This window comes from Diceros bicornis, chromosome 41 (assembly GCF_020826845.1).
Source record: "Diceros bicornis minor isolate mBicDic1 chromosome 41, mDicBic1.mat.cur, whole genome shotgun sequence".
Taxonomy (NCBI): domain Eukaryota; kingdom Metazoa; phylum Chordata; class Mammalia; order Perissodactyla; family Rhinocerotidae; genus Diceros; species Diceros bicornis.
The window spans coordinates 2,246,459-2,261,429 of NC_080780.1; positions in this window are offsets into that span (position 1 = coordinate 2,246,459).

Below are 14,971 nucleotides of genomic sequence, written 5' to 3' on the forward strand. Positions count from 1 at the left end.
TGCCTGGCCTGTGCTTCCGGTTCTGCTGTGTTCTGGGGTGGGTGGATCTCTGCTGGGGACCAGGCTTAGAGCAGGGATATGAGTGGTGGAGCCAAACATTCTGGTTGGATCCCTGCTTTAAGACCCTCTAATATTGTCAAAACTCGCCCTGGCCCCCAGCAAATCTCACTGACCTTCCCCAGGATCCACAGGAGTACCCCCATTCCCACCTCCACAGGAAGACCAGTGAGGCCCCCTTTGGCATGGGGTCTGCCTGGTCAAGGCCCTGCTCTGAGCCCTGCTCCCTGCGGCCTCCATCCTGGGGACCTGCACTCCAGGTGGATGGGGCAGGATCAGACCTGTGAGACACAGAGGGACACCCAAGCTCTCTCTCTTGTCCCAGCTCTCCTGTCAACTTCCCTCGGGGTCAGGAGCTGGCGACCCACTCTGTCTCCTTTCTCTACCCTGGGTGCCACAGATACACAGCCTCGGAGCCCCTTCCAGTTGTAACATCTCATCATTTGTCTTCTGGTCCATCTGGGCATAGAGAGGTCACATTTGGCCTTCAGAGGTTCCTGGGCTGAGGGGTTGAGGTGCAGCCCCCGAATAGTTGAGGGACCCCAGGGGACCTGTCAGGGGCTGTGGGGAAATGGTCTCCTGGGTATAACTGGGACAAGGGCAGGAGCCCCTCGCCCATGGTGACCAACCCATGAGCTTCTGCTGGGCCTGGAGCCAAGGGACAGGAGTGTGGGGATAAGCGTCAATCCCAGGCCTCACGCCAGCAAACCTTGGGCATGAGACCCACTGGAGGCCGGGGCGCGAGAGGGCCAGTGAGGGCGCTGCCGGCCCTCTGTCGAAGACTCTCCCAGGGGCTCTTCCCTGCTCATCTCTTGTATAAATCCACCGTTCCATCAGCGCTCAGAAGTTTAAACTGAGGCATTTTGCCGAGTAGCTTCAGTCTATAAGCACTATTTCAATTTTCTTCAAGTAAAAAAGAATGAGCTGAACTGTGGGGCCTGCTTCTGTGCCTTTGTTAGGTGGCTCCCACCCTGCTGTGTGTCAGATGCCAAGAGACTGCGTCTGCCCTGATGCAGGGTCGGTTCATGGACCCTGCACAGCTCTCGCAGGATGCATCCCATCTCCTTTGCCTGCATTGCTGGGCAGGGCTGGTCCTCCTGGGGACCGTGCCCGCCACCCAGGGGGTCAACCTGGTGATGAAAATGCCTGGTCCTCATTCACCTCCTCCTCACCCTCCCTGCCTGAGCCTCTGTGCTCTCTCTCCTTGGGCTTCTGCCTCCTCTCCCCAACCTGTGATGGTCTGACCCCTCTGCGGTGGGCGGAGATGAGGGGAAGGAGGAAGAGGGTAGGAAAGCCGTCCCCTGGAGTCCCCTGCCCTGCGTGTGCTCCAGGCTGGGCAACCTGCCGCTCTCAGCAGAGGAGGCATCGCCTCTGCCACTGCAGGGTGCTTCCCTCCTCAGCCCCTGCACCCAGAGGCTCATCGCAGTGGGGGTCCTGTTGCCCCTCCAGGCTGCCCCTCAGGGCAGGATCCACAGCGGCCCTACTCCAGTTTTCTCTGGCATGAGGCCGGCGTCCAGCTCACATATACAAACTCTGGGATGCGGAAATCCTCCTCCACCGCGTCCACAGCCGTATGTTTTGCCAACATCCTCTGTAATGTGGCAGTATTCCTTACACAATTCTCCTGTGTTTCACCTTTGCTATTTATTTAAGCAACAGAAATTTATTCTCTCACTGTTCTGGAGGCTGGAAGGCCAAGATCGAGGTGTTGGCAGGGTTGGCTTCTCGAGGCATCTCTCCTGGGCTGTGGACAGGTGCCCTTTTGCTGGCTCTTCACGTAGTTGTCCATCTGTGCATGCACACCCGTGGTTTCTCTTCTTTTTCTTCTTCTTTTTTTGAGGTCACATTGACTTATAACGTTACATAAATCTCAGGTGTACATCATTATATTTTGACTTCTGTATAGACTACACTATGTTAACCACCAAAAGTCTAGTTGCCATCCGCCACCATACACATGAGCCCTTTACTCCTTTCACCCTCCCGCCCTTCCCCTTTGGTAACCACCAACCTGGTCTCCATATCTATGTTGTTGTTGTTTTTATCTTCCACATATGAATGAAATCATATGGTGTTTGGCTTTCTCTGTCTGACTTATTTCACTTAGCATAATACCCTCAAGGTCCATCCATGTTGCTGCAAATGGCAAGATTTCATCTTTTTTTATGGCTGAGTAGTATTCCATTGTATATATATACCACATCTTTATCCAACCATCTGTTGATGGACACTTAGGTTGTTTTCACATCTCGGCTATTGTGAATAATGCTGCAATGAACATAAGGTTGTATATATCTTTTCGAATTAGTGTTTTTTGTGTTCACCTTTGTTATTTAAAAGCCTGCATTTAATTTTGTTTTGGGTTATGAAAGTCAAAATTGCAGCAGCCTGTGAAGTTACTATGATGTATAGGATCCATATAAGGAGACTTGAGGTCAACACTGAGGACACGTGAGGGCTTCCTGTGCTAGTATCAAGAGCCTCCTCGCACATATTGGAAAAGCGCCATGTTTAGGAACTTCTATTGTATTTGACATTTTTTGTAGTGCTGTATTGTTTACACTTCAGTATTTTTTTATTATTTATTTATTTTTTATTGAGGTAACATTGGTTTATAACATTATATAAATTTCAGGTGTACATCATGATATTTCAGTTTCTGTGTAGACTATATCACATTCACCACCCAAAGACTAATTACCATCCATCACCATACACATGTGCCCTGTCACTTCTTTTGCCCTCCTCTCTCCCCTTTCCCCTCTGGTAGCCACCAATCTTATCTCTGTCTCTCTGTGTTTGTTTGTTGTTGTTTTTATCTTCTACTTATGAATGAGATCATATGACATTTGACTTTCTCTGTCTGACTTATTTCACTTAGCATAATACCCTCAAGGTCCATCCATGTTGTCGCAAGTGGCAAGATTTCATCTTTTTTCATAGCTGAGTAGTACTCCATTGTGAATATATACCACATCTTCTTTATCCATTCATCCCTTTATGGGCACTTAGGTTGTTTTCAAGTCTTGGCTGTTGTGAATAAGGCTGCAATGAACATAGGGGTGCATGTATCTATACACATTCATGTTTTTGTCTTCTTTGGATGAATACTCAGCGGTGGAAGAGCTGGATCATATAGTAGTTCTATTCTTAATTTTTTGAGGAATCTCACTACTGTTTCGCTTAGTGGCTGCACCAGTTTACATTCCCACCAGCAGTGTATGAGAGTTCCCTTTTCCCCACATCCTCTCCAATACTCGTTATTTCTTGTCTTCTTAATGATAGCCATTCTGATGGAGATGAAGCGATATCTCACTGTAGTTTTGATTTGCATTTCCCTAGTAATTACTGATGTTGAACATCTTTTCATGTGTCTGTTGGCCATCTGTATATCTTCTTTGGAGAAATGTCTGTTCAGGTCTTTTGCCCATTTTTTAACTAGGTTTTTTGTTTCTTTGTTGTTGAGACATACGAGTTCTTTATATATTTTGGGTATTAACCTCTTATCAGATATATGGTTTGCAAATATCTTCTCCCAATTGTTAGGTTGTCTTTTTGTTTTGTTGATGGTTTCCTTTGCTGTGCAGAAGCTTTTTAGTTTGATGTACTACAAAGCTATGGTAATCAAAACAGTGTGATACTGGCACAAAAACAGTCACACAGATCAATGGAACAGAATCAAGAGTGCAGAAATAAACCCACACATCTGTGGACAGTTAATTTTCAACAAGGGAGCCAAGAACACACAATGGAGAAAGGAAAGTCTCTTCAACAAATGGTGTTGGGAAAAGTGGACAGCCACATGCAAAAGAATGAAAGTAGACCATTATCTTACAGCATACAAAAAAATTAACTCAACATAGACTAAAGACTTGAATGTAAGACCTCAAACCATAAAACTTCTAGAAGAAAACATAAGCAGTATGCTCTTCGATATCGGTCTTAGCAGCATATTTTCAAATACCACGTTTACATTTAAAAATTTCCTGTATATTATGACGTTTTGACATCTTAAACTCTTTCTGGCTGGGGAGAGACTGCCCCTCCTGGGCTAGCCAGTCCTTAGAGACAGCAAAGGGCCCAGCGCCAGCACACCTGTGATATGCAAACTGACCAACACAGAGCCAGACCTCCTCTCTCTGGCCCGTGTACCCAGGAGGCAATATTCCTTTGCCTTAAGCAGCCCAGGTACCAGGCATTGAGGGACCACCCCTATTGCCCAAAGCCCCTCAGAAATATTCAAACTAGCCAGTCCTAAGCTGTTCACCCTGCCCTGCCTTTTCCATGGAAACCCCAATAAAAACCATGGCCTCGGCTCTCCCCTCCCTCCTGTCTTCTGCCTCTTGACCACTGGGTGCTTTCCCGGTGGCCCTACAGGGTGTGCTGTGCCTCTCAGCATAATAAACTTTATTTTTCTGAACCTCTCTTCTGCCCCCTTTCTTGGCTGCACCTGTGTGACCGTCACGTAAAAGAACACAGAACAAGTCCCAAGACCAGAAGAGACAAGTTCACCTGCTCTCACAGAGGTCGTTTCTATGTGACGTTTCACAAAAGTCTGGAAAGTATGGTGAGACGCTGGGGCCTTTCTGCCCCCCAGGGGGCAGTAGCAGCCACTGCCGGCAGTTCCGGGTCCTGCGCAACTGACTGCGCCCTCCTTCTTCTAATTCTTTTCCTCCGGGCTTCCAGGCATGACGCAATAATCAGTTACAGCCTCCTGGGAGGGCAACTTGGCCTCACTCATTGACAACTCCCCTGCGTGTTGCCCGGGTTGGCCCCGCACCTGGCCCTGCACTTGGCCTAAACCTGACACTGCACCTGGACCCTCAAGGTGGGGTGCGCTCCTGCCCTTGCCAAAGCCATTTCCACACTCCCTGGGGGAGGAGGTGATTCTTGTGTCTTAAACAATTTTGTGGTCTTTTTTTCTAATTACAACATCACTACATATTCACTGAAGCAGTACGGACAAACAAAAATAATAAATTAAAGTCCCCGTTAGCTCACATCTCGAAGGAACCCCTGTATACCTCTAAGTCATGTTCAATACCCACACACACGACTCTCAGGAAAGGAGCTCATTCCCCGTGGTGCAGAATACACAGGCTGGGGCCGGCCCTGTGGCTTAGCGGTTAAGTGCGCACGCTCCGCTACTGGAGGCCTGGGTTCGGATCCCGGGCGAGCACAGACGCACCGCTTCTCCGGCCACGCTGAGGCCGCATCCCACATACAGCAACTAGAAGGATGTGCAGCTATGACATACAACTATCTACTGGGGCTTTGGGGAAAAAAAGGAGGAGGATTGGCAATAGATGTTAGCTCAGAGCCGGTCTTCCTCAGCAAAAAGAGGAGGATTAGCATGGATGTTAGCTCAGGGCTGATCTTCCTCACAAAAATAAACAAATAAATAAAAAGAATACACAGGCAGGTTTTACAACTTGATGCTACATGATGAACATGTTTCTATATCATTATATTGTCTCCTGCTACATTGTTTCCAATTTCTGATTATCATTCTATTGAATGAACATTGCATAATTTATTTAATCAATATCATATTGTTGGCCAGAATCAATGAAAAATTCATAATTTGGAATATTTCTTTATCATAAATAGCCCTGTGATTAAAATCCTTGTATGTACGCTTTTAGACACATCCACAACTGCACCTGAAGGATACATTATAAACACGGAATATCTGATGTGCTGTACAAAGGCTTTTGATATTTATGTGATACAATTTTCATACCAAATTGCTTTCATAAATATTTTATCAGTTTCTACTCCTCAAAGAGTGTGTCAGATGCATTCTCACCCACTGTGTTAACATTGGGATTATCCATGATTTTAATCCTTGCCAATTTAATATGTGAAAAAAATAGCATCTCATTATTATAATTGGTAATGTTTTGGGCCCACTAACGGAGGTCAAACATATGGTGGTGATTATCTCTTGAAGTCAACCATTTAAAAATGTCCTTGTTCTAGGGTATTTCATGTTATAATTTGTAACTGGAAGGTTTATAAGGAGCTAATAGAAAATCCTGATGGAAGGTAACCAACTTCAGCAAGAAGGCAGCCCTCTGAGTCAGTGCTCCTCCTTTGGACTGTCATCAGGTGAGGCTCTCCAACTCTGCATTCTGTCAAAGGCAAAGCTAATAACATAAATTGTCCAGGCAGACACTTAGGGTGCTATAGTGATCCCAAGCAATAAGTGGGCGAGGAATTTGTTATTAAAATAAGAACACCCTCTAATGAATATGGCAGTGTGTTAGTGCTCTAATAACATTGTTGGAAGCAACTTGGTGCTTGCTGGTTTCTAAAAGTTAGTGAGCATATTTATCCTATTGTTCTGACTTTACTATCCTGTGAGTGATTTTACAGATCACTAATTTCGATACCACAATCTCTAAGCAGAATGAAGTTGCTACACTCTTCCAATTAATTAACCAACAAATTTAATTTCACAGTACAGAGCTTTGGAGTAGCTACTGTTTACAGAAATTACCATTGCAAATAATGAAACTGAATGTTTAAAGAACTAACATATAGTATTGTCAATTAAGTCTGGGCTAAATGTTCATAAATATAACACAGTGTGGAAAACCATCTGCTGGAGCTTCAGCCTGCTGAGGGCCTTCGCCACGAGCGGCCTGCTCTAGACAGCTTGGGGATGGGCGTGCCCCTGTCCTCCTGGAATCAATGGAATGTTGCAGCCACTTCCATCACGGGACCCTATCACTAAACTACCAAAAAAAAAAGAAAAGTCAGGTAGGTTATTTCAGATTTCAAAAGGTTAGTTTATTGAATAATCAATAATGTGACAATTAATTGACCTCATTTAACAAACGTCATGTACCATCTTGCCATGTGTTAGTTTCTCATCGTTCTTCCAGCCTTGATCCCTGGGTGTGCACACGTCTTATACGTGTTCACATAGTACATGTGCAATTTCCTGTGATTGCATCACAAGTGTCTTTGTTACCCACTACTTGGTCATTAAGTCTTCACTTTGGTTTGTAATGACTCGTCACGTGGGTGGGCTGTGATTTGCTTTACCATTCTTCGACTGTTACCACTTCAATTGATTCCTAGTGCTGGTGGTTATGAGCCATGAAGCACAAGCGTTTTTCATAGTTTGGTATAATTTTCTTAGAACGAGTTCCCAGCAGTTGGAACGCCAAAGCGAAGGGGGGGTAGCATCTTAGAGTTTTATGCTTCTTGCCAGTGTACTCTGATCCTGCTTACCCCTTGTGTGCGGTGCCCTTCTCATCATTTCTTTGGAGAGTAAAGCTAGCTAAAATAAGGAAGCCTCTGTTTTCCCGGTTCTCCTGTCCCCCGCAGAGCCTCCACTCCTCGATTCCCGAGTCACTTGTTCATCTTTCCTGTGGGGGCTATCTTCCCACGTAAGCGTGGGGTGCTCTAATGTTGGTGGGAGGGCGGGGTTCACTTACTTGCCGGATTGGCCCCTACAGGCTTTTCCTCCTGTCACCATCGAGAGTCCTTATCTTTGAAGATGTCAGTTCTCCAAAAGGCTCTGTGCCAAGGGTGCCCCGCCTTGCTGGAGTTCGGGGAGCAGGCTAGGGGCGTGGACCTCTGCCCCTTCTGAGGGCTTGCAGACAATGCTCGCCTTCGGTGCTGCTCGTCTCCAGGCCCCCTCCTGCTGTCCTGCCTCTTGTGCCCAGGGCCCCGGACATGGGTCTTTCTGGCTCAGTTTCCCCAGAGACTAAACCTTCTCTCTCCTGGTGAGGGGTGGAGGGGTGAAAAACCAGGACAAGGGGTGCAGAAGGGAGTGGGGGCCCATCCAGTCAGTGATCACCCCGTTGTCAGCCACTGCACCCTGGCCTCTCCAGGGTTCTCTGGGGCACTGCCCTGCTCCTTCTGGGTGGCCCTCAGAGGGCACCTGGATGCCAGTGTTCTGCCCTCTGCTGGGTCACTTCCCAGCTCTTTGCCCTTTTATCCAGCTAATGAGGAAAGGAGCCGATGCTTATAAGCAGGTGGCTGACTCCAACCCGAGATGCTTTTCTCCCAAAGCATGGGGCTCTGCCTGGGGCAGAGCTAGGGCTCTGGGCTAGGGGTGCTCTGATCCCAGGCCAGCCCGTGGGCTCTGAGCGTGGACCTGCCTTTGTCTGCGTTGTGACCCCTGCACGTCCTTTCCCTGAACTGAGTTTCGTCTTCCTCCTTGAACCTGTCCACTCTCGCCAGAGGGGAAAGAGGGGGGCTTGCACCCCACCCCATTAGGGCAACATCAGGAAAGCTTTTTTGGTGTCCCCTGTGTAAGGAAAGGCGGCTGCACCATCAGCCTGGTGTAGGCACAGAGGTGGACTCGATGGGAGGAAGAGGAGGGATTTGAGACACACATAGATTGCATGCGGGTCTTTGAAGGAAACTGCTGCTCTCAGGGTGGAAATATTGCTTTTAGAGATCTTAGAATAGAGCGAGCAATAGCCCAGAATAGAGAGCACCTGCATCGGCCCTTCACTTACCTGCCATCTCCCAGGCCCCCCCGACCCGGTCCCCCGAGACAAAGGAGGACTCTCCTCTCAGCTGGACAGGGGACAACCAAGCTGGGTTCAGGGGAGACTCTTTCAATGGTCATTGGATCGATGGGGCTGGGGGTGCTGGGGATGGCAGGCTGCAAAATTTAGAAGCCTCAAGAGAAGGGAAACCAACAGTGGTCTTTGCTACAGGGGATGTGCCCTGTTCAGCAAAATGGGGAAGTACAAAGTGGGGGGGACAGAACATGTGAAGAGTGGGGAGAGGGAGGGACCAAGGAGGACCTGGAATGTCTGGAACGCTTCGTTCTGGGGTCTGTGAGGAGTGAGGGGCTGAGAGAGGCATGGAGGCTGACCGCCCCCGTCTCCCCCTCCCCCCTAAAGCTGGTCTTGCTTCGGTCACTGGACCCCTGAGACCAGAGCTGCTTGAGGCTTCTCTGAGTCCTTCAGGAACTTGGTGTGGCAGAGTCAGAGAGACGAGGGCCACAGCCCGAGGTGGGGGCAGGACGCTCTCTGGACTCCAGAAGCATCTGCCCAATGGCAGCGTACTCCTGGAGAAATGGAGGCTGCTCCCTAACCCAGAGGAGAGGAAGAGCGAGGCCACCATACGTGTGTATGCACAAGTGGAAATCATAATGCCCCCGCCCCCCACCGCCCACACCTCTTCGACTCGGGCTTTCTCTGGAATGTCCTGCTTAAAAGACTTCGCCTCTTGGACTCCTTCCCTCCTGTTCTTCCTCTGCATTTTTTTCTCTCCTCCCTCCCTTCCTGTGAAACATTTCCAACATACAGAAAAGTATAGAGAATAATATAATAAATAGTCCTATACCCACCATCAACATTTAATAAAGGTAACTTTTGGTCTTATTTGCTTTAGATTTTAAAAATTTTAAATCAATAAATCATTACAGAGACAGCTGAAGCTATAATGAGCCTGAGACTAAACATGACTCTGGTCTCACCAAGTAAATCTTAAAAGTAGCGTCAGAAAATACTGAGTTGTTTCCAGTTAATTTAACTGTGTGCCAGAACAAAGGCCAAAATATTTATAAGAATAAAAAATGTTACCCAACAGAGTAAGACACACCAGGCCAACATCCAATCCAAGATCACCAGCACGAAAAGAAGCCAGAAAACACAGCCATACTGAGGGGGAGAATCAATCATGGAAACCAGCCTAGAACCCAGTGCTGTGGTGTTAGTTAGGCAAAGCTTTCTCAGATGCATGATCCATGAAAGGACAAACTAAGAAATTGGACTTTGTCAAAATTTAAAACTTCTGATGTCTGAAAGACATCGTTATCAGAATGAAAAGACCAGCCACAGACAGGAGAAAATATTTCCAAAATATATATCTGACAAAGAACTTGTATCCAAAATATAAAAGGAACTCTCAAAACTCAATAATAAGGAAAGAAACAACCCAATAAAAAGTGGGCAAAAAAAATTTTGAACAGATACTTCACCAAAGAAGATATATGGATGGCAACTAGGCATATGGACAATGCTCAACAACACTAATCATTCAAGAAATACAAATTGGGGCCGGCCCTGTGGCTCAAGCGGGTAAGTGTGCTCACTCCACTGCGGCAGCCTGGGGTTCGCAGGTTCAGATCCTGGGTGCTCACCAACGCACCGCTTGTCAAGCCATGCTGTAGTGGCGTCCCATATAAAGCAGAGGAAGGTGGGCATGGATGTTAGCTCAGGGCCAATCTTCCTCAGCAAAAAGAGGAGGATTGGCATCAGATGTTAGCTCAGGGCTGATCTTCCTCACAAAAAAAAAAAACAAATTAAAACCAAAATGAGAACACTGGTTTTCATTTCTATAGTATAAATACATAGAGGAGGGATTGGTGAGTCATAAGCTAAGTGTAAGTATTTTTTTAATAATCTTTGAATTTGTAACAGTTTTAGATTCATAGAGAAGTTGCAAGAAGATTACGAAGAGTTCCCCTGTACCCCGTGATCAGCCTCCTCCATTATTGATGTTACCATGGTGCCTTTGTCACAACCAATGGACCAGCATTGATGCATCATTATCAGCTGAAGTCCATAGCTTATTTTAACCCTTAGATTTTTCCTAATACCCTTTTTTCTGTCCCAGGCTCGCATCCAGGACACCACATGACATTCAGTTGTCATGTCTCCTCAGGCTCCTCTGGGCTGAGACAGTTTCTCAGATCTTCCGTGTCTTTGATGGCCTTGACGGTTTTGAGGGGCATGGTCAGGTGTTTTGCAGAATGTCCTTCAACTGGGGTTTGTTTGATGTTTTTGTGGTGGGGGAGGCAGATCACAGGGAAAGTGCCATTGTCGTCATTTGACATCAAAGGTGCCTGCTGTCACCAGGACTCGTCACTGATGATGCTGACCTGATCACCTGGCTGGGGTGCTACTTGCCAGGTTACTCTCGCCTCACCCCTTCCCACACTCTGCTCTTCAGAAAGAAGTCACCGTGTGTACCCCACCGTCAGGGGTGGGGAGTGATGCTTCACTGCCTTGAGGAAGGGCATCTGCATAAACACCTTGGAACTCTCCCGTACAGGAAACCTGTCCATTCCCCCCGTCTACTCATCTGTCCAATCATTTACATCAGTAAGGACTCAGGGATATTTACACTATGCTTTGGGTGGTAATCCAGTTCTACATTATTTGTTTTGTTGCTCAAATTTTTCCAGCTTTGGCCACTGGGAGCTCCTTCAGTTGGCTCCTATGTCACATTGCATGCTGCCATCATTTTGTGTTTTTTGAGTGTTTTCTTATCTTTTTTTGCAATACAGGACACTCCAGGATTGTCTCATATATATTTCCTGCCCCAGTCCTAGAATCAGCCATTTCTTTAAGGAGCCCTGGTTCCTTTTACTGAAGAATGGTATTAGAGACCAAGATCCGGCTGTTGGGTGTGTTTGTTGCTACAGGGATATCATTGCTTCTAGGCCTTCTCAGTGGATCGAGCTAGGAAACACGTGCGTATCCTAATCTGTGTACACACACACACACATCCATTTGTATCTATATTAGGATAACGTGAGTTCATAACTATGTCTCCAACACCACAAGGTTCATGCTAACCTTCTCCACTAGCTTATCTGGAACTTCTAACTGCAACAGTGAGAAACCTGGCTCTCACCATCTTCCATCTATTTACTGAATTGTCCATTTCCAGTGCAGATGCATAGTGATTTCAGACTTGTTACACCACACCGCCACGAGGAACAGCTTTGCCAACTAGAGTGCACTGCCTAGTTATGCGCAGTTCTTTTTGCTTGAGTCTTACAGACTCCACTCATTACCTGAGTTACTTAGGTCAGCACTCCTACCCCGCTTCCTTGAGTGAGGTTGTTTCAAACATTTGTAATCTAGTTGGACTCTTTCGTTGTATTTTGTATTCCATCACCTAAAAAATACACCTGAGCTGTGATCCATTATTAGGAACCCACTGCTGTCACTACACTACCCACTGCCTCCAAATAACCACAGAGCTGGTGAATGGATGCTGGACTGTGGTTGTAGAAACATCTCCCATTTGTGCCAACAAAAGTGTCTGAAACAGAAGTAAGAGCGCCTCTGCCTGGCTTCTGCTTTCAGTATCTTGCTTGAATGCATCTAATTGGTGGAAATAATTTGCATAAGAAACATGAGCAAAGACATGTGAGAAATTTAACTTTCACTCCCCATCCTCTGCAGTAGAGGATGGCAGGCCTGCAGAAAGTTGGAATGAACGTGGTGTGCCAGTTCACCATCTCCACATAGGTAATAAACGTGGAGCGGGGACTCCAGGTGGAGGCGATGCAGGGATCCAGGTGAGAGATGATGGTGGCTTGGAATAGGGTGGGGACAGTGAGTGCGGAGAGAAGGGGACAGATCAAGAGTTGAGGTGTAGGCAAAGCTGGAAAGATAGCTAGTTCTTCTCCAAGGAGAGCCATTCTTTGTCTCTCTCAAGTTTAGTCACGGCAGCTCGCTGTAAAAACCCCCAGTTGGCAGGTGTTACAGCTCTTTATTCTAAGGTTCCATCCTGTTAGACACAAGGCTCTGTTGCCCAAGGCATGACCCTGTGTCTGCAGCCACACCCTACTCCTGGCCAATTGTTCCTTGGCTCCGAGACCAAGATACCTCGTACGTATCTTTGTGGTTCATGTTTCGAAAGTGAAACATGTCTTGTGCAACTGAGAAAGGACCCTGGAGTCTGCATCTGGAAGTTTCAGACCTTTCTATGTTGCCTGTGTTTCCTTCCTCCCGCAGAATCCTTTTCCTTTAGCCACACCTTTCCTGATTATGCTACATGGTCCTGTGAGTCCTTCCAATTCCCCAACCTCACGTAATCGCCGCACCTGCAGTTGAGCTCTGGTTGGGGCCACTGAGTCTCTCCTACAGGCAGTGTTTTTTATCTTGAATTCAAGGAGTGGGTTGGGGTAAGGGCAGAATTCAAATCCCTTTCCTCCCAGGAGGATTCTCTCTCCCATATAAATTTGCGGATGTGTCTGGGGAAAGGAGTCATCTAGGTTATCCTGTCAGCAACTAAGACCCCAATTCCAAAGGAAATGTTGGAAACTGGGGTGGTAATCCACCCATAGTGTGATTGGAGATTTGAGCCCTGATCCAGCAAAAGGTCCTGCTTCTCTACCTCCTCCTCTGGATCCCACAGGCAGCGGGATGGGCGAGCGGACAGCGTGCAGGACGAAGCCAACGGCTGGCAATCAAGACCTCAGAAGGCGATGATCCATGGCGATCACCATGGCAAGTCCACCTTGGCTGATGCTCCTTGCAGGGCCAGGGGCTTGGTCCTGTCCACACCCACCACTGACCTGGCTCAGGGAAGCTGATGACCTCTGCTGACTCACAGGACTGAAATATAAAGAAATTTGTTAATGTATGTCGTTTGTGCAGACAAGGAATATTCCCGCCCACATGACCCAGTGCCTCCCTCTCAGAGGGCAGACTCACATGAGGCGCCAGGACAAAGGGAGGTTGTCAGAGGCCTGACTGTCAGACCATCAGGTGAGACAACCTACATCCATCTAATGGGGCCAGGCCAGGGTGCTGCCCTGTCGTTGGGGGAAGCCTTTGCCCAGTGGGGTCATATAAGCAAAGGTCTTCCCCCTGCCTGTGCCCCCTCTGGGACTTCTGTTCTGAGCTTCCATGGCCACCTGAACACCCCATCCCAGCCACCCACACATACCACATCCTTCCCTCTCAGACAAGACAATACGGTCGTGACCAGGAGTCACCAGGGCTGGCGGTTCAGGTGCAGACTCTGGGTCCGACCACCCGTGCTGTGCACCAATCCTGCCACTTATCAGTGGAGTGACTGAGCAATTTACTTCCCTTCCTTGCATCTCAGTGTCTTCATCTACAAAATGGGTCATATAGTTGTCATCAGGACGACAATGTGCTTAGAAACGTGCCAGGCACACAGCAAGAGCCATATGCGTTTTGCATAAAGTTGACTGCACAATGCTGTGTCTTTTGAAGACGACTTGGCAGTATCTCTGAGACATGGTGGGTTGATTCTGCAGTTTGGTTTTGAAGGTGGCCTTACTCACCTTGTATCCAGTTCTCATGGGGCTGGTCTACAGCAACCTCCTTTGATACTTTTCAAGTCTATTACTGAAAATGTTGTTTTTTATTCCCATTTTAAATTTTTAATTCTTTCCTCAAATCAGCTGGATGTAGCTAGTTCCTTCCTCTCCCCACAGAATCTTTCTGTGGATGACTTCCTGAAAGCAAGCACTGGCAGAAACCCTCCCCGGAAGTGGGGACACACATAGTGAGAACATGCCCACTGGCCACCATTTCACAGGGACTCCCAGACCCCAGGATGGGAACTGGAGCTTCTCTTCATGTCTGGGGTGCATCCACTGGTGCTAGCCCAGGAGTCTCCCCTTCTATCTTAGATGCCCTGCAAGGAAGACAATTTCTAACACTAACATTCCAACTCCTGAACATGGCAGATATTTTCACATTTGTTCCTTCATTCATTCATCCACTCAATAAACATGTATTCCATGATGGCGTTGCGGCTGGATAAGGAGACAGCAAACCCCTGCTCTGTGGGTTTTACATTCTGATGGGGATAGGGAGACATCAAACAGACTAAAGAACACTACATAGTGTCAGGTGCTAAACATGTTTGAAGAAAAATAAAGCAGGATGAGGTGACAAAGCATGGCAGGAGACATGCTATTTTACCTTTGTCTTCTCTTATAGAGCAACGTTGAACATGGGTGAAAGAAGTGAGGGAGAGTGAGAAATGAGGTCCTGGGCTTCCAGAGCAAACAGAAAATCAGCCTCTGAAGGAGAAGCTAGTCTGGCATGTTGGGGGAAGGGTGAAGGGTTGGGGGAGCCGGGCACGTCGGGCGAGGGCAGGCACAGTGCAACATGAGGGCAGAGAAGGGAGGTGGGCATGGACCGTGCCGGGCCACTGTGCA